Consider the following 24,801-nt stretch of genomic DNA (forward strand, 5'->3'; position numbering starts at 1 on the left):
TTGCCGAAAATCCAGTGGTGAAAAGCTTCAGTCAGGAATCCACACTCATCCATGTCTGGGAAGAGGAGGAGACACCAAGGGACCTTAAAGGTTCCATAATTGTGACCATGTTAATGAAAGGACACAAGTCTGACTGTATTAACAACAGACAGGACTCCCTGCTGTAATGCTGAGGTCAATGTCATCACCAAGTCTTCCTCAACCACCTCCTCCCAATGGAGGAGAATTGCTGTCTGAATTGCAATATGGGTTCCATCCATCTAGAGGCCCAGTGAACATGGTCTTCTCCAGAAGCATGACAACTACAGAAGAAATGCAGGAAGCAGCACCAACCACTATATGTTGCCTTTTCTAATCTCACTAAAGGCTTTGATTCAATCAACAGAGACAGACTGTGGAACACAGTCCTCAAATTTGTCTATGTGCAGAAACTCTCTTCATGGTGAAGTGCATGCCATGATCCTTTCCAACCGAGCCAAACTCGGCGATGACCAGTTTGTATAAGGCTGTATCATTGCAGGATGGGCCTTGCACTTGAGAACACAAAATAAGAGCAGGAAGAGGCCAGCAGGCCCCTCAAGCCTGGCCCACCATTTAATATTGTCTTGGCTGATCTGAGTTAACCTTAACTCTTCTTCTGTGCCATTTCTCCATACCCCTTTATTCCTCGATCTATCAAATATCTAAATACTTAAGCTTAAATACTAGTAACGATGTGGCTTTCACCACTCGACGGTGCAGAGAATTCCATCCACAAAACAAAGATTCTCTACCAATCTGTTTCTGTTGCACTACACTAGCTTCCTGACAATAAAGGTTCATGTCAAGACCCTGCAAAAAGTGGACCACTTCCCATACCTTGGGAGCCAGATCTCAGCAAAGGCAGACATTAGTGTTCTCCTATGTCAACATCCCCAGCCTTGAGGCCATGGTTATATTCAGTCAGCAAATTACATTGTTTGCATGCCCAGTTCCAGACTTGTTGTACTGACACTCTATTCTGAACTCTGGGAAGAGATTACTAGTGGACAGACAACAAGTTTCAAGGCTGCGGTCAAAACCTCCTCGGAATGCAACATCACCCAATGGTTTATGGCAATCTCAGGCTCATGAATGTCCAAAGTGGAGAAGGAGCATTCAGAATGGTATTGAGAACCCTGAGTCCATGCAACAGTAGCACATTGAAGCCCTTCGTAAGAAACAGGATTTCAGCATCTCACAGACTACTCACCTGCTCATCCCGTCAGGCACCTCCTGCCCAATCCATGGAAAGGTCTGTGGTTCTAACACTGGCCTCACCAATCACCTGAAAAACCACAATATGAAAATGAGAGCAAGTCATCCTTGATCCCAAGGGCTGCCTAAGAAGAAAATTTGGTATCACTGGAATATTCTCCTCACATCAGTAAAGACGTTGGACATTTTAATCATCACTATGGGAACTGATGTCATGGTAGATAAGACATCAACTAAAGGTGCATTACTATCAGCAGTGATCAGATCGTTAGCAGCGGTTATCAGTGCAATCATCGATTTGTCCACATGAGAGGAAATGAGTGTAATAACTGCAGAAAACATATAATAGGAATACAATGTCATCGATATCTAAGAAAACTTGATAACATATCCAAAAATAAAACAAAACAATTTATTTCCCTAAAGTAACATTGATCTGTCTCATATGGAAGCATAAAGAAAATGCTCATAATCTATTTGATTGACTTGCAAGGATTATTACACTGATGTCAGTATGAAGCATTTGTGGTTTGATCTATTCTTAGAGCATATCAGGAAGCATTAGGAAATCTTGTAACTGTTTTCAGTGTTGATGCAGAAGACAGCAGATGGCATTAGTGCACTGTCCTTCACATAAGCCCCTAATTACATAATCCATGAAAAGGATAAAAGCAATGCAGGAAAGAAAAGCCCATCCCATTGTGAATGCCTGCTTCAATTAGTTATTTGGCTGTTTTCGTAGTATTGTTTCAATAATTGTGCATATGAATACCTATTAAATCAGTTTAACTGTTTTACTTGAATGAACTTCTGACATGAACTTATACAATTCATTGAACTATTCTAATTAAAGTCCTATTTGATTATTGCAAAATATAGTCCGTGGAATGTGTGTTGCTTTTGTTTGATGTGCATGTAGATGAAAATACTAATTATTGTTCAGCTTTTCAATGCAAGGAATCAAATTCCAGATGAGTTAATTGATCACTGAAAGTGACTTGAACTCTGTTTAATCAGGAACTTATTTTCCAAAACAATAATTATTTGTCTATTTTGATTTTGCAGAATGATTAGAATGTCCATTGAGTTAAAAATACTGTTTCAATGTTGAATTGATTTTAGCCACATTATCCATTTATTATAAAAATAATGGCTGAAGTTACCAAGATGTAGAAGATTTTGCAATGAAAGCACAAGTATGTATCCAATTGCAATTGAATGCAATGGAAAATTACTACTGTAAATATGCTGTATGTTTGAGTGTTATTTAACATAGAATGCAGGCACATCAAGTCACCTTATATTTCATTTACTAATCAGAAGAAGCAAGTATGCAAGCTTATTGAAAGCAAATATGATAGCTAGGCCACTTGGCAATCTGAGATAAGAGCAACACACAGAATTTGAATTAACTTGACATATAAAAACAACTCTTGGATAAGTATTTATCTCCAGATAGAAAGTCCTTCTTTAAAATGTTTTAAACTGGCACAACTTCTTCACCTCATCACTAGGGATTAAGCAATAAGTGCATAAAAATGCTAGTGCAAACCAACTAATGAAACTCCACACAAAATTGAAGATTCATACAGTGCCTATAACTATCAGGGGTAATAACTGTGCAGAAGAGAAGCAGTAAATCTGAGATGAGGCATAGTCATAACGAAGAAAGCAATCATAAAAAGAGGTCAATGCAGTGGCAATGTAAGAGACTGTCAGAATGCTAATTCTATCCACTGGTATTAATCTGATGGATATAACATATTTTATATCATATCTTCCCTAAATGGAAAGGGAGATGAAATAAGAAAAATTCAAGTCTGTATTTCCACAGAAGATAAGTGAGAATAATTTGCTAGTATGCTGGATTGAAAAAAAGAATTTGCAAAGTTCACAAACCCATTGTAATTTCATTTGACTGAACATTTCACTTCTACACCTGAGCATGTACACATGCTGATAAATAGTTTATGAAAGGTAAATTCTGTTTAACAATTTTATTTGAGTTCTTTGAGCTTGTAACCAGGAGGATAGATAAAGAGGAGCCAAGGGCTAAAGTGTATTTGTTTTTCCAAAAGGCACTTGCAAAGGTGTCACATCAAAGGTTTCCTTACAAAATAAGGGCTCATGGGGTAAAACATTAGCATGCATAGATGATGTCTATTAGATTAACCAACAGAATACAGAGAGTATGTGGAGATTTGTCATGTTTAGGTTGGCAAAATGTAACTGGTAGAGTGCTTCAGGTATCAATGCTGATGCCCCAGTTATTTACAATCCATATAGGTGATATAGATGAAGCATCCTTGGTTTAATATCTCCAAATTTGCTGATAGAAAGATAAGTGAGGAAGATGTAAAGTGTCAGCTAAGGGATACAGATAGGTTAAGTGAGTGGGTAAAAGGATGGAAGACAGAGTATGTGGGGAAATGTGAGATTATCCATATGGTGACATGCACAGAAAAACAGAATATTACTTAAGTGGTGAGAGAATATTATATTTAGTATTCAGAGAGATTTGAATATCCTCATGCAAGAAACACAGAAAGGTTGGGAGACGCAGAGTCCGCTGGAATTTGGAGCAAAAAGTAAACTGCTGTATGAACTTAGCGGGTCGAACAGATTGGAAGATATAGAGCCAGGTGGGGGAGGGGAAAGTGGAAAGTGTTAAAACAAAGGCTGGTAGGTGATAGGTGGAACCAGATAAGGGAGGGATGATGGGTAGATGGAGCCAGGTCAGGGAAGGGGAAGGGATAGGAAAGGTGAACCAAGGGAGGAGAAACCCAAGTAGATAGGTAGGTGGGTGATGGGTAGATGGAACCAGGTGGGGGAAGGTAACAAGTCTTAACATGGAGGGGAAAGGATGGCAAAGATGGACAAATGAAGAGAGAACTTGGGTGGACTGGTGGGAGAGAGTAAAGAACATAAGGCGTGGGTTACCTGAAACTGGAAAATTCAGTGTTCATACCATTAGATTGAACAGAATTGTTAGCACAAAGGTGCAGCAAGAATTTAGGAAGGCAAATGGAACGTTGACCTTCCTGAAAGCAGAGTGTTATACAAGAATAAGGAATTCCTGTTACTATTGGACAGGGTTTTGGTGAGTCTACACCTTTATTGCTGCATAGAATTTTCGTCTCCTTACTTAAGGGAGGAGATACTTGCCTTGGGGACAGTGGAGAAAAACACACTTTATTCCTTAGATGAAGGTATTTTCCTAAGAGGAGATATTGATCAGATTGACCTATTAGGAAAATAAGGGGTGATCTCAAGTGAAACCTGTAAAATTTTGTGCAAACCATAAGATCTATAATTATTGTGGCATAAATGACTGGCTGTTTCACCCATGCAGAACTTTCTTCCACTGTTCCATAATTGTTTGCTCCTTTCATATTAGTTGATTCTTTCGGGGAAGGTCCATCACCTGTACCATCCTATACCCTCCCACTGCATGTGAATATTGCCATTAAGGATCAGAGTTGTGTGGACTAAGACAGGATGATTTGGCATATAGAAGCATATTTCTATGCTTTGTGTACAAATCTGGGGAACCAATCTATAGTGCTGCTACTTACCATCATTTCCAAATATGTTGTAAGCTGCTTGGCTCAGTTACTGATACTCTCACCTCCAAACATGAAGATTATTCCATGTCACGATCTCAACACATGATTCAGGTTAATACCCAAGTGATACTGAGGGAAGAATCACTTTGATGGGTATGATATTCCTGATAGAAACACTGGGCTCAGATCTGCTGACCAAAATTAAAGATTCAGTAACACAAAAACAAAAAAAGAGTTTGGAGCTCTGTGGTGACCTGGCTCATTACACTGGATGAAGAAACCCCTTAAGAACATAGTAGCTTTCTGCTGCTGGTGGAACCCTGCTGTTTGTAAAATATCGCCTGGAAATAAAAATCAGTAGGGATGTTAAGAGGCAGCTGACCTGCTATTGGCAGTTTATGCTATCATACAATATTAACATCTAGCTCATTGGCTCAGACTTTTCTGAATGGTGCTAGATATGTGTGTTTCCCTGAACTTACCAATCTCGGTGGCACAGATAGGCCTGAAACTTACCCATGAGGTCCCAAGCCTCAAATGGTATAATGATCTAGACAGAATAATTCCCATCCACAAAGCTTTTCTGCAACTCTTTACAGGCTGGCAAACCCTCTTCCCAGCTCTCCCAGCTACCAAAGCTGTCAGAAATTTTCAGCATTGTAGTCATTACAACAAAGAAAAGATATGGTTGCACTGGAGAGGGTGCAGAGGAGATATACGAATATCTTGCCAGGACAGGAAATATTCTAGTTATGAGGAAAGAAGGATAATCTGGGGTAGATTTCTGTGTAACAGAGAAGGCTGTGACATTTGATTGAGATGTACAAAATTATTAGGGGCCAAGAAAGAATAAATAGGAAGAAAGTAATTCTGGAGACATAAGAGCCTGCAGATGCTGGAATCTGGAGAAACAAACAGGTTAGGCAGCAACTGTGGAGGTGAGTGGACAGTTATCGTTTCAGGTCAAGACCGGTCATCTGGAACTAATTCCCTTGGTAAAGGGTTCAAAAGCCAAGGCACTCGGAGTTAAAGTAATCGGTAGAATAGTTAGACAGGAGATGAGGAAAACCTTTTTACTCAGAGGCTGGTAGAGATCTGGAACTGACCGTCTGAAAGAGTGGTAGAAGCAATTGCCTTGAACACACTTAAACATATCAGCAGCAAGTTGTTATGTCTGGAGATGCAAGTAACTGCAGATACAGGAATCTGGAGCAAGAAGCAAGCTACTGGAGGAATGCAGGTCAGGCAGCATGGAGGGAAATGGACTGTTAACCTTTTGGGTTAAGACCCTACATCTAAATTGAAAGAGTAGAGGGGAGATAGCCAGTATAAACAGGTGAGGGGTAGAGTGGGCAAGAGCTGGCAAGCAATAGGTAGATCCAGACGAGGAAGGGTTGATTGGCAGATGGAGTCAGGCGGGGGAGGGAGAGGCAAAGGTGGCGACAGAGGCTGTGAGGTGATAAGCGGAGACAATAAAGGGCTGCAGCTTATGGAATCTGATAAGAAAGGAAGGTGAAGACGAACCAAATAAGGGAGAGATGGTGGGCAAATGGGAAGAGTGGGGGGGAGGGATAGGGGACCCAGAGGGAGGAATGTGTGGGTGATGGTCAGATGGAGTAGGTGGGGGAGGGGAAAGTGAGTGATGGGGGTGGGGATTGGAAAGAAGAGAGTGTATGAAAGGACATGGGTCAATCAGAAGGAGGGAGAAAGGGTCAGAGGGGGAGCAGGTTACCTGAAACTGGAGAATTCAATGTTCATGTCATTGGGTTGGAAACTACTCAGACAGAATCTGAGGTGCTGTTCTTCTAGTTTGCATTTGGCCTCTGCAAGGGAGGCAGAGGACAGACGGGTCAGTGTGGGAAAGGGAGGAGGTATTAAAATGGCTTGCAATCCGGAACTCAAGATGGCCACTGCAGACAGAGCACAGGTGCTCAGCGAAGTGATCCCCTAGGTCTGCACTTGGTCTCACTGACGTCAAGAAGCCCACATCGAGGGCACCGAATGCAATAAAATAGTTTGGAGGAGATGCACATGAATCTCTGCCTCATCTGGGAGAGCTCGTTAGGTCCCTGGATGGAGTGAGGGTGGAAGTGTAGGGACAGGTGTTACACCTCCTACTCTTGTAAGGGGAAGTGCCTGGGGAGGGGAAGGGATGGGTGGAGAGGGATGAGCAAACCAGGGAGTCATGGAAAGAGTGGTCCCTGCGGGAAACGGAAAGGGATAGGGAGGGGAAGGTGTGACTGGTGGTGGGATCACATTGTATCTGGCAGAAATGTCAATGAATGACGTGCTGGATGCAGAAGCTGGTGGAGTGAAAGGTAAGGACTAAGGGAATTCTATCCCTGTTCTGTCTGGGGGAAGGCAGGGTGAGAGCAGTAGTGCGGGAAATGGAGGAGATGTGGATGAGTGGTCCGTCAATAACAATGGTGGGGGGGGGGGGGGGGGGGTTGGGGAAACGGGACACCATAGTTCCTGAAACAGGAGGACATCTCATTGGGATACAGATGCATCAAAGGTGGAGAAACTGAGAGAAAGGGATGGCATCCTTACAAGTGACAGGGTGGGAGGAGGTGTTGTGTAGGTAACTGTGGGAGCCAGTGGGTTTGTAGTAAATGTAAGTGGATAGATTGTCTCTAAGATGGAGGCAGAGAGATCAAAGAAAGGGAGAAAGGTGTTGGATATAGTCCAAGTGAATTCAAGAGCAGTATGGAAGTTGGTAGCGAGTTTGATTAAATTGACGAGTTCCACGTACGTGGGTGCAGGAGGCAGCACCAATTGCAGTCATTGATGCGATGGAGAAAGAGTTGGGGAGTGATGCCTGAGTAGATGTGCAACAAGGACTCCTCCATGTAGCCAGCAAAAAGGCAGGCCCATACGAGGTGCCCTGGATATAGGTGGAAGGGACTAGAGAAGGGGTGACAGGATAAAGTCGAGGTATGCTGAGATATGTCTGTTTTACTGTATATAGCATGGAGGTACTTATGGTGTGCATATTCTATAATTCTATGCCATAAGAAATAAGTTGAGCTACTTTGGTCAGGAAGAGCAGTCCACAATCATGCACTGCGTGTAGCTGATGAGCAGTGTCCTGCAGGGCTGGTGAGCTATCTTTCAGCTAGTATAGACAGTATGGGCCAAATGGACTCCTTCTCTGCCTTAAATATTCAATGATTCTATGAAGTACCTTCCAGACCTTCTAATTGCTCCTCCTTATCAAACCAGATTTCCTAGTTTTGCTGACACTTTGCAACTTTTGTCTCTAGTGCATGATTGTGGGCTAAAAATTCAGAATATTACAGAAAATGTAGGCAGCTCATATATCAATGTGTGTACAACATTTCTCTATCCAAGGCCGTTAGATGCTCTTAACTGGAAGTTCAAAAATGCATCTGATATGTTGAAATTAATTAGCACTCTAAATATCAACTCCAAAGTGAATGCCACAGCAAAACTTTTAAAAGTCAGTTCATTTGACATTACCAGTCCAAAACCAGCACATTTTATCAGGACTTCAAAGCAGTACCAGCTCAAAGAGATCTCTCAGGACCATTGCCCTTGGGTTACACAATGGATTAATCTTAGTGATTTTTGGAAAGAAAGCTTGTCCCTTCAGCAAGAATAACCCAACAAATGACGACTCATAACTTGAACGAGGAAAATGTTGCAGTATTATTTATATTTTTTTAAAATTTTATTTACAGTGTGGTAACAGGCCCTTCCGGCCCAATAAATCCACGGTGCCCATTTTAAACCCCAAATTAACCTACCCGTACGTCTTTAGAATGTGGGAGGAAACCGGAGCACCCGGCGGAAACCCACACAGACACCGGAAAACGTACAAACTCCTTACAGACAGCGACGGGAATCGAACCCCAATTGCTGGCGCAGTAATAGCGTCGTGCTAACCGCTACGCTACTGTGCCACCTTTGAAAATGACTAAATCAGTTCACTAGATATTTTGAGGATGTATACGATTATTTATAGGTAACTGTTAAATGGTGAAATGAAGTAGCAGATATTTGAGCTTCAGTCAAATTTTCCCTACATCTCTTCTTTCTGTCTCATTTATAAGATGAACACCAATGAGGAAAAAGATATGGTGATTTTTTTCTCCTTTTTTGCTTTACTAAAATAGTTATTCTAAATGTTGTTCACGTTAGTCTTTGGTTTGTCCTTCAGTAGTTTGAAGTTCGGTCCCCAATCCCCCAGTATTCCAGGCTTATTCTTTCTAAACTGTGTAAGAAATTACAATAAGTAAGTAAATTATAACCATATTTTCTCAAAATAAGGAACCCTGGTTTCTGTAGGTTCTACCTTTGGAATTTAGACCATTGATGCATGACATCGGTCACTGAGTGGTCTTGAATATTTTATGTATCATGGCATCCACAGCATGAATTGTACTTAGTGTGCTGTGGCAGGGTAGCTAATGGGATCTATATAGATCAGAGCTGCACCTAGTAGCTCAAAATAAAGTCCACAAAGTTGCCAGAAGGTAAGGTGACAATAGATAGGAAGACCGGGCATGTGGAACCTGAACAAATAAGACACACGACAGTGAGATTTCAGGATTGGGAAATAAACATTTGAAGGACTAAGAAGGAAGATTAAGTAAAGGGTGTGAGATCAATGCCAAAATAGAAACAAAAAAAGAGTGAAATGGTGATTAGATTCAAATGGTGATATGGTGACTTAAAAACAAGAAAATGATTAAAATTTGAATTCTTTAAAACCCTCTAAAAATTTACAACATGAATAAATTCCCTTACTATGATACAGTAGGAGGTTATTCAGTCCATCAGTTTCCTGCTGACTTCCAGAAGAACATTCCAGTCAGTCCCATTCCCCCTCTTTTTGTTTCCTTTGGAACTTATTCTCTCTCACATGCCTATCAGCCCTCATTGGAATTTTTTTGCCACTTACCTAAACCAGGGGCAATTTATAATAGTTAATTAGCCCAACTTTGGGATCTGGGAGGAAGCCAGAACACGCATCGGAAATATTGTCACAGGGAGGACATGCAAATTCCTTAAAGACAATACCCCAGATAAGGATCAAACCTGGGTCACTGGAGCTACAAGGAGGTATTTGCAACTGCAGCACCACTGAGCCAAGATATGTATAATAAATATTTTAAAGCCACAACAATTAATTGACAGTAATGAACAATCACTGGTTACTACACCAAGATATTTCCAGCGAGTAGTATTTACCACAAATTACATAATATTCAAAGCACATCAATGTGAGACTAACCATGAAAAGCCATTTTTAAGAATCTATGAATGATATTATGCAACTTGAGCAACAACTTTTGGATATTCATTCCCAAAGCTCCTGTGCCATTAATGCATTGATGATGGTGCATTCCATTGCCCATGCAATAACTTTCACAGCACTTTTGGGCTCATGTGCAGTGTGACCAGAATATGGTACAGCTTCTACTTAATCTTCCCTTCCTTGAACTTGGTAGATTTGACAGTACAATATTCCACTTGTTTAGTTAATTATTGCCTTTGCATGGGAAATGGTGAGTTTGGTATTATCTCCAGATCCCTTTCATCTTTACCTATATCTACATTGTTTATGAAGTGGGAATGCTACACTTTCTTCCATGATCTATAAGTTCAGAAACTGGATCAGATACTGTATATTGTTTTTCACAGTGTTATATAATACAAATTGATTTTACCTGCAGCAAGTTACATTTGTGATAATTTCCCGGTGAAGTGTGGCCAATCGAAAAATTGGACCTTGCACTTCCCGTCAAGATCCACATTAGGGCATCTGATATTTTCCTGGCATTGAGCACACACTCAATGACATCAATTATCATGCAATGAAAGTTTCAAAGCTTGCCATGACTGCTACTGTGGAACAGCCTCAGGAGAACAAGGAGCACAGTGCATAATGTTCTTGGTTTAGCAAAATAGATTCATACGGCACAAAAACATGCCCTTTGGTCCACTGTGTCCAGGCTGGTCATCAAGTATCCTTCTATACTAACCTCACTTACCATCACTTGATCCCTAGCCTTCTACACCTCGGTGATTTAAGTGCTTATTTATATTTTGAGAATACTTGCCCACTCAGGCAAAGGGTTAAAAAAAATCCTCTTCAGATCTCCTCTGAACTTATTACCCCTTACCCTAAATCTATACCATCTAGTTTTGGATTCTGTAGTGGGGAAAAGTTTTCTGCTATGTAACCTATCTATGCCCCTTATAATTTTTAAAAATCCTATCAGGTCCTCCCTCAGCCTCCTCCGCTCCAAGAAAAACAAATCCAGCCTATTCAGTCTCTCCTCATAACTGAAAAGCTCCATTCTAGGCAATGTCTTGATGAATCTCTTCTGCTCCCTCTCCAGTGCTATCACATTCTTCCTATAGTGTGGCGACCAGAACTGTATGTGGTTCTCCAGTGGGGCTGTGACAAATTTATTATAAAATGGTACCATCACCTCCCTGCTCTTATATTCTAGATCCTGACTACTGAAGGCCAGCATCCTGTATGCTTTCTTCACCAGTTTTTCTACCTGTGCTGCCCCCTTTGGGGATCCTTAAATTTGTACCCATTGGTCCCTCTATTCCTCAATGCTCCCTACGGCTCTATGATTCATGTGTTCTACTCCAACACTATATTCTGCATTCTGTTTTTTGTCATTTTGTACTAACTTGATGTACATATGTATGGAATGATCTGTCTGAATAGCAAGCAAACAAAAGCTTTTCACTGTATGTTGAAACAGGTGACAATAATAAACTAATTACCAATTAAAGTAAAGTTCTGCTGTTAGCAGCACACTTTACAAGCTCCAAGCTCACTGGTGGCTGCTCTTACAGTTCCCAGAATGCTTGGTCTGTGCTCAAGCTAACAATGCGATTTTTGCAGAATGTAACTCATGAGAAAATAATGTTAGTTCAAGGGTTATTCCACAGTGTGGGGCTCGGTGTGACAGGCGTGAGGCTCTGTGAGAGCACTTGACCCTGGGGACGAGTCACAGAAAATGATACTTGTGAAGATACTTACCCCTGGTATGTAGCTGTCATGGGGATTTTTGCTTTTGAGGTCTGATGCTACAGTGCTGAGCAGCAAGTTGTGGAAGATCTTCAAGCTTCAAGCTTGTACTACACACAACAATGGTTTCACCCTCCAACAGAGTTGCCACCCAGTTTCTAGGTGATAGCACCTTACATTTACATGCATGACTTTTCAGCTTCATATTTTACTGATTTTATCCAGCATACTATTCCTGCATCATCCTTTCTTCCCCTTTGATACTGTCAGTGAACATGACTAATTTATATTAGATCTAGGCCAATGATGATGACTTAGGATTCCCAGGGCTCATTACTTCCTTGGCTCACTCTAATATCTTTCCCCTGACACCCACTACTGTAAATTTCAATGGTATTTGCCCTTATAGTTTCAATTAATTCCACAGATGCACCTCTCAGCACAATGCCAATATGCCTACTTTCTTTATTGTCACAGCTGAGATGCTCAAACTATACACAGTGTCTTTAAAGACAAAATACAATCTTTTTAACTGGGAAATCTTATCATATAGCATGAAAATAACATGACATAGCAGTATAACAACACCACAACTGCCTCCTTTTTCCAACTTGTTTGTTTTTCATTCCTTCATTTACAGCTTTAATCTTGAGTTACCACTGTTTTGAACTTGCACAGCAGGATTTCATGGAAAACTTTGTCCAGGGCTTTCATCCAATTCATACCAACTCTCAGCCCATCAAGTATTGATAAAGGAGCAGTTTACATTTCTTCTCAATGGACATCATGCTGTTTTCTCCTGACCCGGTCCCTTGATTACTATAGAGAAGAGCAAATCTGAAATTTGATTCTTCTCCAGTATTGTCTGTAATGATTGCACTAATGAAAATTCAGTTAAATTCAAGCAAGAACAAGTTTCTTAATCTTGCTAAATAACTATACTTGCCTTGTCGAAAAATAAGCAGTTTTTCATCATCTCTGTAACCCCTACAAGCTAGTTCTTCAGTTCCATTGTTTACATTGGAACAGAGACGAGGAGTTCAGCCCATCAAGCCTATTCCACCATGCAATTAGTTGATGGTTTATCTTGTCTTAATTATCCACCTGCTTTGGATGTTTACATTATTAGATTAGAATTCATGTCTTTTCATGTGAATAAATAATTCCCACCTCACTAAAATTTATATTTTCTTAAAATAGGTCATTTATATGCGTTAATCTGAGTTTACCTGCTTGGAAATGCGTGCTTTGTAATACTAATTACAACATACTTCTGCAAAGTGTGTTTAAGGTTTTATTAGGGTTTATGTTCCACTGTCCCTAGCATTCTCCTCTGTTCTCCAAAGGATGTTTCATCTCTCCAGTGCAACATTTTGGGATTGGGTTTATTGGAGAGTGTAGTGGTGACAGGGCAGCTGATGGTTTTCTGATGCCTTTCTAAAATATCCATTCTTTAGATATGGATCTTTGCAACAAGATTGGGCTGGCTATGAGACTGTGGTAGCATTATGAAGTAGTCTGATCCTGTCTTTGCCTGATTTTGGAATGTACATACTTTCCTCTAAATGTCATTTAAAAATGAAGCAGTAAAAATGATGGTCCCATTGCCAATTCACTGCAGTGCATTGGACACTGACGTTCGCCAACACCTGAATGGCATTGATCAAGGATGAGTCATGAACAGAAATGGAGTCTGGTGCCACCTTACAAGCAATGCATTCTGCTCATCAGCACCACAATTTTAATTAGTGTCCGATCCATGATATACTTGGAAAACTTAGAGAGCACTTCAGGTGTACAATTAACGTTTAGAATGTACAGTGGAGAGGAGACCAATTTCAATAAGTATTCAAAAAGATCAGGCCCTTCTGTCTTTGCACCCAATATTTTTGAGATATTTCAATCAGCAGTGAGCCTTTCCACCCTCCCCTCTCCAAATACTTGGCATTGTTAACCCCTATCTCACAAACCTCCCTTCCTATTCTTCCCAAAGCTTGATAATGCCTAGTGAATATAAAGGAATGCAGAGATAGATGGCAAAAGGAGCAACAGACATCTGAAGAGGTTCTGTATGTCTTTACACAGGGAGTTGTGATGACCTTGGAATGCTGCCCCTGAAAGGGAGCTGGAAAGAGATTTGAAAGGGCGTTGGATAAATACTGAAAAAGGAAATGCAATGATGAAACAACAAAGTAGGAATAGTGGGAAAGTTCTTATATAATTCCAGCTCTGGATTGATTTGCCAAAAAGGCTTTCTTCATTCTGCATAATTCTACAAGTGTAGGAGACCGTTAATGATTTCTGGAGCATGTTAATCAGTCCTAATGTTCTAGGCACGCAGTGAGAGAGATACCTGGAACACCACAAAATAACGTGAATGGGCTGTAACACCTCTTTCATACATTGGCACAGAGCCAGCGCTAATAGTGTTGCATGAGAGCCCTGTTATCTGGCTCAATGGTGGCACATTTTCAACTCAGTCATGAGATTATAATGTTTTGGGCAGGAAGGGATTATTGGTCTATCCTGCTGTCCTTCCAAAGCTAATTATCTATTGGACTCTAGAATTTCTAAGCACTTTGAGAAATAGCAGCAGGGGATTTGAAATCTTCTTGACCATCTCTACTGACCCTTAGAATTGACATTTTCAGATCCTGTTTATTTTAAGCTTCCTAAATCTTTCCACTTTTTGCCTTATGTTATACGGAGACTTTCCAGTCTGTGTCCTTCTTCTGCACCTCTCACAAATAAGGCAGACCATTCACTGGCACCTAACCATCCCCCACTCCTTCCAGCAGTATAAGCAGAGTGCTTTAGTCGTTCCTGTCCTCTTTTGATTTTTTTCTCAACTGCATCTGGTATCCAGTCAGCATTCTGTGCACCTATTGTTATTGCTGACTCTTGCTCCTTATAATTCAAGGTTCAAAGTTTTTATGTACACCTTACATTGCTTTTGGTAGATGCCTAAATTTTAAAATATGTAAAGTAAATTCTGAATGTGATTTTGCATACCATGCTTATAATTATATAGTTGCAAATCAATTTGTAAATGTTGTATTTTCCACATCAATTTGGTTATTATCACAATAAGCATGATGTATGCATGTGTAAGAATTATTTTGTATCCAAGTGCATTATTGAATATTTTTAATGTCTTTGATTTTCAGCAAGATTTTTGAATCTAAATTTACAAGCTGTTTTCAATGACTGTTGCAGGTGAAGATTTACATTCCATTGCATGTGGACTGCTTTGGGAAAATGATTTCCCCAAGTTACTCCTGTATCAACGTTCTTACTGCAGGAGATTTTTGTTAATGTTGCTAACTTTTTGCTTAACCTGTGCTAATGATTCTTAAAAGCAATGGTTCATTGGAAATGTAGTACACAGAAGGGCTAAACCCTAATCAAAACAGACAGTACAACTAGGCATGAAAAAAAAATGATTATCACACACAAAGATACTGTATATGATAATACCTGGCTGAGCTTGCAAGCTAATATTCCAATGGAAATTTACTAACAATAGCAATAATTACTTTAGACAAGTGAAATGCATATTCATTCCTCTGCACAGAAGGTTACAACTGCTTCTTTGCTATTTTGATTTGTAGACTGGAATTAATAGCATGAGTTAATCTTCATAATTTGATTTTTTTAAAACTGAGCTTGACTCTGTTGGGAGCAGTCCTGCTGTTCAGTCAACAAGCTTTAAGTTCAAGCACTGCCTAAGATTTAACCACATAATCTAAACTGAGATCCCAGTGGACTGCTGCAATATCTGAGGTACCATGTTATGGATGAGATGTAGAACAGAGGGTCGGTATGCACGTTGATTTAAAGCATCCATTATCACTCTTCAAAACAGAGCTGGAAATTCTCCTCATGTCTTGGTTCAAGTTTCATCCCTGAGTCAATGCCAACAACAATATATTACCTATTCATTCATTCTTATTAGGACCTAAAATAACTCTGTTTTTATTGATTCATTTTTCAGGATGTGGGCATTACTGGGTCGGCCAGCATTTATTGCCTATCTCTGTTTGTCATTCAGAAGGTGCTAATGAATCTTATTTATAAACTTCTGGAGTCCATCTAGTATTCCTAAACTATGGCTCGAGAGCTGCAGGATTTAGACCCAGGGACAATAAATGAATGGTGATATGTTTCCAAGGCAAGATGGTGTGGAGGGGAACATGCAGGCAGTGTTCTTCTTGGTGGTAACAATTGTGGGTTTGCGAGGTGCTGTCACTGTAGGTTAGCTGAGTAAATGTGGTAAGATGACACACATTGCAGCCCTGGTGCAATTGTGTTGGAAAGAGTGAAGTTTATGGTGATGGATAGCATATCAATCGAATAGGCTGCTTTGTCTTGGATGCTGTTGAGCTTCTTGAGTGTTGTTGGAACACTAGTTGGTGATGTGAAAAGGCTTTGGACCATCAAGATGCCAGTCAATTGCAGCAAGCTACCCATGTAGTCAATTCTGCCTGCAAGCTGTTTTTTTTTACTTTAAAAAAATATTTTCTCTGCAACCCTAACTGATCTTAGACAGAACTCACTCTGGCAACCACTCAGAATGTGCAACATTTCAGTCTTTGCAGTTTACACCTCAAAACTTCCCTGAGTTTCCTCACTTTATAATCCAAAGATGAGACCTGTAATAATTAGATTGACAGAACCCTTCCTATTGAAATTGAGCTGTTGTTATCACTATACGCAATTATGTCTTAATGCCATAAAGAAGGGCAATCCCAAATTTTAGGCAGAGGTACTTAGAAATATCATCTTAATGAGATGAGTTGAGATATCTTTATTAGTCACATGTACATCAAAACACGCAGTGAAATGCACCTTTTGTGTACAGTGTTCTGGCGGCAGCCCACAAGTGTTGTCACACTTCCGGTGCCAACATAGCATGCCCACAACTTCCTAACCCATATGTTTTTTGCAATGTGGAAGGAAACCGGAGCACCTGGAGGAAACCCATGCAGACATGGGGAGAACATACAAACTCCTTACAGACAGCGGCCAGAATTGAACCCAGGTCACAGGTGCTATAATAGCGTTATGCTAACCGCTACACTACTGTGCCTGCCCAGGGAATGCAGGGAAACAAATTATGTATGAAGTAAGATCCAACAAACAACCATGAATGTAGAAAATAGGAGCAGAAATAGGCCAGTTGGTTCTTTGAGCCTGTGCTACCGTTCAATGGGATCATGACTGGTCCTCTTGCTCTCTCCCCATACTCATTGATGCCTTTTATGTTCAGCAATCAGTCAACCTCCTCCACAGTCTCCTATGTTACCGAATTCTGCAGGTTCACCACCCTTTCACCTCAGCTCTGTCCTAAATGCCTCACCCCTTCATCTGGACCTGTAATGTTGACAGTCCACTTCTCTCCAAAGATGCGCCAGGCCTGCTGAGTTCCTCCAGCGGCTGGTTTTCTGCTTCAGGTTCCAGCATCTGCAGTCTCTTGTGTCTACAGTTAATATGAATGTTTGATGATCTCAAACTCTTATTAGCAATATCTCAGTGGTATCATAGCTTAAAAGAATGCAGGAAAAAAGCTTACTGCAACTAATTAGTTCCTTTAGGTGGGTGGATATTAAGACTAGTTGGTCTGGTGCTGAGATAGTTTTTTGTCTGAATCCTTATGGATATTATGTAACTGATCTTAGCCAAGGAAACATTTAGGGCTCTTTAACTTGCATGGGTTGTTGAACTCAGGAGAGGAAATATCAACGATGATTTTTTATTCGGCAATGCTTGTCAGAAAGAAAGCAGAGAATCAAAGTTCTGCTGTATGGGTCCCTAAGTCAAATACCAACACCTGCTGGTTAACTTGAAGAATAACCAGATGGATGAAGTGTCAGAGTGCACCTAACTCAGACTCCCCTTGGTCTGCAGGTCCAATGTTGTCAGAAGAGGAGGGGGAAAACAATTTGGAAAAAGAAATAATGGAATTAATTTTAGAAGTATATTTCTGCAGATGTTCCTATAAAGGTTGTGCAAAGACAAAACCCTGTACACATTAAAACAATGCAATTTGGCACAACTCTTTGCTTACTGTAATCCACTTAAAATAGGGTAAGAAAATGAAGAGCATGTTAAGGGCAGACAGAAGAAATTATTTCTTCCCACAGAGCGAACCAGCAGCTGGAACAGTTTGCTGAACCAAAGACATGACTCATTTAACAAGCAGGTGGATGCTGTAATGGAAACACAATGGGGTGGAATTTCAGAAGGATGAGATCAATGGGTTAAAAGATTTTCTTCATCTAAAGTAACCTTGTGTAGAATTAAAATATAGCAGCATTGAACACATGCACTGGAACTGCATTAAATTGGTGCAAAGAGGAAAACCATCAGTTTCTAGCCTGATAACAGACAACCAATTACTGACGGCATGATAGGACCTTGTGCATCTATTTGCCTGTGTGAAACAGGCTTTGAAATGGTCACCTAACACTCCCAGAAAAAAGGGAAGGCTAAGATATTCAGTCTGTTGCAGTATATCTGTAGTAGGATCCTGACTGCAACTTTTAAAGAGAAATTGATGAAGCATGCATGATAGATTTTGAGCAGTTTTTTGAGGCATCACAAGAGATGGCAAGAGGCTTCATCCAATGTTTATGTACTGTATATGGTACAGATTTCTGTAAGACCAAGTGGTGTCTGAATTCTCCAGAGCTTCCTGGATAGGTCTTCTGGGCAAAAGCTGACAACCTGCATAGATAATTGTCAGCAATCAGTTCTATGATGATTTCAGGTTCCTCTTGTACTATAGTGTGGAGTATTATATAACTCAGTTAAACTGGAAGCATCAAGAAAACATGTTTGTTTATCATGGCAGCCAACTCTTAACTAAATCTGAAGCATGGTACATATATTGTTGCAGTGGTTAATTGTATGCAATTCCTTAAGGTAACCTTGAACCAGCTGGTACATTTAAATGCTAATAGACATTGGTTGTAAATAAATGTATATAAAACACCCTAGTTCTTCCTTTAAAGGAAAGGAAAGAAACAAGTGATATTGGGCCGATGAATGAACTTATTTCCATTAAGTAATATACACTGGTAGTTTAACATATTCCTTTCACGAACTTGTGTACAGATATATTCAAGAACTTTTCTGCATACACATAAATATAATAACAGATCTAACCAGACTTCGGGTTTCTTGATCCTTTGAGACATTTTTAATAATGCAGGTTTCTTCAACATTTTTAGTAATGCAGGTTTCTTCAACACTTCCCGCAGATCTGCCCTGGATGCTGTTGATGTTGATGGTAATCTTCCTGTAATATCTAATAGCATCTCTTTAACTATGTGTTTCATCTTCACTCTGGTTTACCTCCTGATCTACACAAATCACTGCCTCAGGATCATCTAGTACCTCATGTCTGATTATCATTAGTTTCATGTTCATTGATATCCTGGCACACATACTTATTCCATAAAACGCTCTTGAAGAAACCTGCATACGTCATGTATATCTTGCCCTCTTTCTGGATCTCCAGTTTACACTCTCATCATCGGATCGTCTTGTTCCTGTGCTGATCGACTTCACTGTTTCCCTATTGAAGTTTAGTCAATGGACTTTATCTCCGCTAGCCTTTAGAGACTTTTCCTGGAGACTCTATCTTCGCCAGAGAATTTCGAAACTAGCCCTGCTGTGCTGGAGCTGGGCGGACACACCAGTAATCTTGGAGCTTTTGTCTCATTGAATTGATCTAGCTCCTACACGAAAAACACGATGATGCTGGAGGAACTCAGCAGGCCAGGCAGCATCCGTGGAGAAAAACAGGCAGTCAACGTTTCGGGTCAGGACCCTTCTTCAGGACTGAAGATAGGAAAAGGGGAAGCCCGATATATAGGAGGGAAAAGCAGAGCAGTGATAGGTGGACAAAAGAGGGGAGGCGGGGTGGGCGCAAGGCGGTGATAGGTAGATGCAGGTAAGAGATAGTGATAGGCAGGTGTAGGGGAGGGGAGAGCAAATCCACCGGGGGATGGGTCAAAGGTAAGGAGAGAAAGGAAAAAAGGTAGAAAAAAAGAGGCTGGGAAAGGGAAGAAGAGAAGAAGCATGGTGGGGGGGGGGGGGGTTGTGGGGAAGAGAGGTGGGGATTACTTAAAGTGGGAGAACATTGAACATTGAACAACGAACATTGAATTCTCCCACTTTAAGTAATCCTCACCCCCCTTCCCCACAACTCCCCCCCAACCATGCTTCTTCTCTTCTTCCCTTTCCTAGCCTTTTTTTCTACCTTTTTTCTCCTTTCTCTCCTTACCTTTGACCCATCCCCCGGTGGATCTGCTCTCCCCTCCTCCCCTGCACCTGCCTATCATTTTACCTCCATCTACCTATCACCACCTTGTGCCCACCCAGCCTCCCCTCTTTTGTCCACCTATCACTGCTCTGCTTTTCCCTCCTACGTATTGGGCTTCTCCTTTTCCTATCTTCAGTCCTGAAGAAGGGTCCTGACCCGAAACATTGACCGCCTGCTTTTCCCCACGGATGCTGTCTGGCCTGCTGAGTTCCTCTAGCATCATTGTGTCTTTCATCTAGATTCCAGCATCTGCAGTCCTTTGTTTCTCTAAAACCTGTGCAAAATCGGTTTAAAGAGATAGAAGCTGTTAAGTAACAATTGTACTAGCTAATATACATAACCCATAAGTACTAATCCTGTGAGTATTATGACCATCAAAAAAAATGCACATAATCCACTGCACTTTGTCTGAATGGAGTAATTGTCATGTTCGCTGCATCCTGACATGAAGGTGCTTAGGGGCATATAATGTACCAGAACTAACTTGGAAACAGTGTGGTATAAAGAGCACATGAATTTCCTACACTAGTACTTCCAGAATGACTTTTCAACACACTTGTAATGATATCCTCAAATGTTTTTTCTCCTGTTTTGTTCACTTACTGCATATTACGTAGAATTTAATTCCTGACTGATTTGTCAGCATTATGCAATTGAAAATGGATCCTTTTCCAGAAGTGAAATACTATAATGACTATTTCTGGATCAATCCTTATCCCTCCAGAAATTTGACCAGGCAGTTCTGGGCATGAGTCACCCTTTCCCTCCTATCTGATAGTTGCATCAAGGTGCAGATGATGAAGTAAATTGGCACAATGCTCCTTTTGGAGCACAACAGAGGAGCTGGGATCATGCTGTCACAGGATGACACATGGTTGGACATTCCTGGAATAATCTGGTTTTCCAAGCACTCTGCTGAACTGAGATTTCTCCTATGTAAGTGGACTCCTCCATCAAATGTATAAATCCAGCCAGCATTGCACGATCTCCAACTTGCATCCTTCCCCCATCCCACACCATAACTTTCCAAGTCCCTAACCCTGGTGCACTGGATTGCTGCCCTTGCTCCCACCATTATCCAGATACTGCTGGTCTCCTGAACACCAGCAGCTTCCCAACTACATTGGAACCACCCCCTCTGTGCCACCCCGCCACCAACCACCATCGCTCTTTGCCACCCAAACATTCCTTTGTGGATTGTCACCAACTCATGTCCACAGTAGGTAGTGAATGAAGATCATTGTCCAGGTCCTCCGAGAGATTTTCCCATAAAATTCTGGATGTTAAAAGAATCAATTCAATGTAATTGAAGACAGTATGAATTCAAGTGTTAGATATTCTAAAATCCAGTGGTATCAAGGTAAGCTAATATCATTGTGGAAATTATTTTCTACTGAACAATGAAATGTGAACATTTAGCCAGCTGCTTTCTGTTTACAGTACATGAAGGTGTACAGAGTTAAACCCTAGTTCTTTATATAAATTCCAGATGCAAAAGAAATGGCAGCTACGTTATCATCTTGTTCATATGAACATGAATAATATAGTTAAACATTAATTAGCTCTTATTTAAATTATCAATTTCTTGGTATTTTTGTTGCAGTACTACTTCTCATTCAAAGAACTTGGTTGCATCATTATTCATATACAGGGAATGCAATTTGTGAGTAAGCAGCTTTTGAAAAGCTGGTCTTTAATAAAAGGGAGAATGCGTGATTCATGGAAGTATAATAACATGCATATGGAAGTAATTTCCTTTTGTATTTGCTAGATTTATTTTTGACTGTTTTCATTTATTGTTAATAATTGCCCTACTAAAGTGAAATAAACCATTACATTCCGTTTGGTAAGTCAAGTAATATACAGAGAAATAAACTGACATTGAATGCTATCATTGTAATTGGTGCATGTAATTTAATCTTGATGACTGTATATATGAGACTTACTGCTTAAAAAAATACTGTCACAAGAGCTTTAGTAGAATTTATGGATATACAAATAAGCCAATAAGTACAATTAATCATTCTAATATTACTTTCCCCATGTGATTCTAATCCATTGTAATTTGCCTAGAAGTCAAACAGACTGGTTTCTGATTTAACCTGTGATCTTACAGATCCCATGAGGCTATTTATCAAATACTGGACAACTTGGGTGCTCAGAAAACCTAACTAACACAATTGGATCCTTTTAAAATGAGTTGTCTGCAAAATTTATTCAATTTGTCCGGAACCTAATATTTATCCTGGTTTAATACCCAATGTAACAATTAATAGAATGAGATTTTAATTAGATTATCTAAGCAACAACACCTTTCTATAGAAATTCCTTGGTAGCTGGAAAGAGGCATTAAATGAACGGTGTTCGACAAGTTTTTACATCCACATGAGGCCCAAGGCAGAGGGTGAGGGGGAGAGTGTGGGTGAAAGAGGGCCAGGAGGAGGGTTCTGCTATGGAAAATAATCTTGAAAAGTGGGTTAGGGTATCATGGGAAGAGTTGCAATCAGCTGCTGGGTTGCTGGTTTTAGGCTTCTGTTTGGGATGACTGGTTGAGTTGAGTTGTGATTGGGTTGGGTGTGTGAAGGTGCTGATACTCGATGGGGTTTGTGTTTGGTGGGGGGTATTGGCAAAGGGAGAAGGAAAGGGAGAGTTTTTACAGTGTGAGCCTAACTGATCCCCGAGATGGACCCCACAGGCCAGTGGTTGCTCTGGCAACCTGTTATGACAAAGCAGTGTTCAGTTGTGTTGTCGTCCAATTTCTACGTGAGTGACCTGTGCCGTCCACAAGCCATACATACATGAATAAAAATGATGAAAGTGGCATCCAGCCAAATGTTGCAAGTAATTAGCGACGTTGAGCATATTTGAACATCTCCGACATTAGTGTATGAGTGGACCCAGGAGGAAAATCACACACTTTGCAATCATGCAGTAAAGCCACTATTTCTATTGCATTCCTTCTTCTTATCATTCTTGCTGCTTAAGCCAATGCTATGACTGTGAATTACAGCTTAACAGGGGATGAAGTGTTCAAGGTAATTATACCTTAGTTGCAAATAGATGAGTTTCCCTGAAATACAAATATTAATGAAGTGTTAGTGGTACTATGTCAGTGACATTTATGGGATTAGCAATATGAGGTAACTGGCATAAAAGAGAGGTCTTTTACCCGTAGTCAGTACAATTGGTGAGCCCTTAGTCATATTATAGATCTGAAAAGCTGAGGCTGTTCAACATTAATGTTTAGAAAATAAACTGCAAAATTATTTATTAAAATTGATATCCATTTGTTGCTTTCATGTATTGTCACCAGGATTTTGAGGTCATTGTTAAAGTTTGAACGCTTTCTAACATGTCTTGTTTTACTTAAACACAATGAACTTGATTTTATGGGAAAGTGTCAGCCATCCATATATAACGACCGATATTTCCCCAAATAACTTCCATCACCTTTGCAATTTCCACACGAATGTGCAAGTCCCAAATTTTCCATTAGCTGTCCACATTCATGTGCTCTGATACTGGAGTCTAGGAAGTGGGTGCAAAGTTGCAGTAATTTCCCATCAAATGATAGGAAATCTGCCTGGATAAATTGCACTCCACTCAATTCGGTGGAGGGGAACAGCTGCCAGGAATCAGGGAAAGAATGAATTATTTTAATATGTATAACTTGTTTCAGATTGTTTTCAAGTGCTTCAAATGTTTTTAGATATTTATTGTTTACTTATTCTTTGCTGGCAACACACTTTGAAGCTTCAGAAATAACCTCTGCAGCATTTTATTCTATGTTTTTGGCTAGACGGTCTAGCACTTTATTAGTATTTTAAATTACATATTATATTATCTGAACTGAAAGTGATATATGTGCTGTTGCTTTCAAATCAGATCTCAAAAAGGATATATATGTTCTTGCTTTCAAATCAGATCGAGTCTTGCTGTGTCAATTCCATTCCATAATTCAAAGGCTCACGATTTTTCAAACTATGTGCATTACTTCATTAGCATTAAATTTAATGCACTGTATGTTTGCCCAAGTGTATAATTGCATCCTTTGTCTCTCCTGTTCTAATTATTTTAGCAGTAATTTTGACATCGAAGTGATCTGAGTCTTAATCTTGAGGAATTTCAATCAATCTCTTTTCATAGTCTGATTTTACAACTGCCATGATTCCTCCCCTATCATTTAACCTATTTTTATTCATTCCAGTAGTCTACCTGGATTCCTATAACTTCTGACTTAATTGAAAGCTATTCAAGTGGAACTTTGTCAGAAGCTTTCCAAATGTCCAAGTAAACTACATTAGGGGTATTGCTGTTTATATCCAAAGAAATCAATGAATTTGCTATCCAGGAATTTCTTCTTTTCATTTGATACTGGTTGTCTCTTTAATCTCTAATTCTTTCCTCTCACATCATTTCTTCACTTATCTAATGCTCTCCAGACTGTCTTCCTATATTCCACCTGACTTAAGGTTTTGCTCATCCATATGGTGCTATTTACCTATAACTCTCGTATTTGCTGACCTACATTGGCTGCTTGTCTGACATTGTATCAGTTTTAAAGTTATCTTCGTTTTAAAACCACTCCATGTCTTTAATTGCTCATTGCCTATTTGTTATTGTCTATATTACTTCAGGCAATAAAAAAATTG

This window comes from Pristis pectinata, chromosome 6 (assembly GCF_009764475.1).
Source record: "Pristis pectinata isolate sPriPec2 chromosome 6, sPriPec2.1.pri, whole genome shotgun sequence".
In the NCBI taxonomy this organism is placed as follows: domain Eukaryota; kingdom Metazoa; phylum Chordata; class Chondrichthyes; order Rhinopristiformes; family Pristidae; genus Pristis; species Pristis pectinata.